Here is a 1,881-nt window from a genome sequence, read left to right as displayed (position 1 = left end):
GCGTTCTCCTTTCCATTGTGCGCGCACCGAGACGCGTCCTGCAGCCACGCACGAGGGGAAAGTGACAATCAATCCTGGCTCAAGTTCAAGGCAAAGACAGGGTTTAATAACTGTAGTGGAGGATGCTGGGAGGTAAGTCTCTTTCAAGGAAAGTTTAAACACTGAATAGCCAAGCGTTGAGGAGGATGAGAGAGGCGGCAATAAACTGGCAACTGACTGAAGCTGAAGGGAGGGAGGGACAAAGAGAGAGAGAGAGAGAGAGAGAGAGAGAGAGAGGGGGAAAGAGCACTGCAGACTCGGATTCGCTTCAGCGACCACGAGTTGATTACTGGTCCCGCACATTTTCATACTTCTACCGTCACTAGAGACGAGTTCATGCTAATTTTGAAGTCTTGTCACGGTGTGTGAATTCCGTGAAGCTGCACAACGAGTGTTTTATATTTCTATGTTTATCTGTGCTGTTTAGTTGTGCCACATGATGCAGTGGATTACACCGACAAATCAACTTACTTGTATATAAAAATAGAATATGGTTGAGTTCATCCTATTTTTACTTGGAAATTTTTTTTCTTTCCTTGTGAGCCAGGTTTTGTCACCATTTGAGGTGGCGGCCTATTAAGTAAAGCATTGATTCTTGCAGAAAAAATATTCTTCAACTCAATAAACATGCAGCAAAGATTTTAAGTAAAATGCAATTGAATATATAAATAAAAATAAAATGTTTATTTATTCAGTTATTTAACCAGTAAGGAAAACATGCTTGGTATAAAGTGATTATACACCAATCATCCATCATCCATGCATCCATCCATCTTCTTTCACTTATCTGGGGCCGGGTCACGAGGGCAGCAGCCCAAGCAGAGAAGCCCAGCCCTCTCCCCAACCACCTCCTCCAGCTTATCTGGGGGAAGACCAAGGTGCTCCCAGACCAGCCGAGAGATATAATCCCTTCAGCGTGTCCTGGATCTGCCCCAGGGCCTCCTCCCGGTGGGACATGCCCAGAATACCTCACCCAGGAGGCGCCCAGGAGGCATCCTCATCAGATGCCCAAACCACCTCAGCTGGCTCCTTTCGATGTGGAGCAGCAGCTGCTCTACTCTGAGCCCCTCCCGGATGGCTGAACGTCTCACCCTATCTCTAAGGGAGAGGCCAGCCACTGTTCGGAGAAAGTTAATTTCCAACACTTGTGTCTGCGATCTAATTCTTTCGGTCACTACCCACAGCTCATGACCAGAGGTGAGGGTGGGTACATAGATCGACCGGTGATTTAAGAGCTTTGCTTTTACAGTTGGATCTCTCTCTTTACCATGACGGACCAGTGCAGATGATATGATATGCTGGGTGGTGCATTCTGACCAAACATCATCACCAGTTTGATCTCCTCTGTTCAGATCCAGTTCTGCTGTCATGGTCCTTTCAGAGAGAAGAGCCCTTCTCATGCTTCAGCTTAACATATCTTATGATATTTCCTAATGCAGCAGCTCAAGCCCAGCTCGCTCAGTCAGTAGAGCATGAGACTCTTAATCTCAGGGTCGTGGGTTCAAGCCCCACGTTGGGTGTGGCTGCTTTAAGACAGGACTTGTCAGGTAAATGCATGATTGTTCTAAGCATCACATCTGACAGCCTTGAAATGCTTGAAAACATCTTTCATCCAGTGTAGTTGTGTACTTGAGGTAGGAGGACATGGAGTGATGCTGCTAACACCCAAACATGAAGCAGCTAAATCTAGTCAATTACTCATTTTATTACTTACACCTGGCTTATACATTTGGGTTTTGTTTTGCTTTTTCAGTTCAGCTCTGGTAAACCATTAGATTGGAGGACAAAGCCGTTTCCGGGACAGCTGTACACAGACGCGGTGGAGGGCTGCTGATTTCATCT

At 46.2% G+C, this 1,881-nt stretch overlaps 1 non-coding gene across 1 annotated transcript; it reads left to right on the top strand.

Annotated features, from left to right (window-relative positions):
- Nucleotides 1-1,486: 1,486 nt before the first annotated feature.
- trnak-cuu (transfer RNA lysine (anticodon CUU)) lies at nucleotides 1,487-1,559 on the top strand. Its single transcript has one exon. It is a non-coding gene; the product is annotated as a tRNA-Lys (tRNA).
- Nucleotides 1,560-1,881: the final 322 nt, after the last annotated feature.

The sequence above is a fragment of the Rhamphochromis longiceps genome, linkage group LG3 (genome assembly GCF_057381845.1).
Source record: "Rhamphochromis longiceps isolate RC_006_pf linkage group LG3, R_longiceps_female_GT1.1, whole genome shotgun sequence".
Classification (NCBI taxonomy): domain Eukaryota; kingdom Metazoa; phylum Chordata; class Actinopteri; order Cichliformes; family Cichlidae; genus Rhamphochromis; species Rhamphochromis longiceps.
Note: the sequence above shows the minus strand (reverse complement) of the source record. Positions and strands in the feature narration are given on the sequence as shown.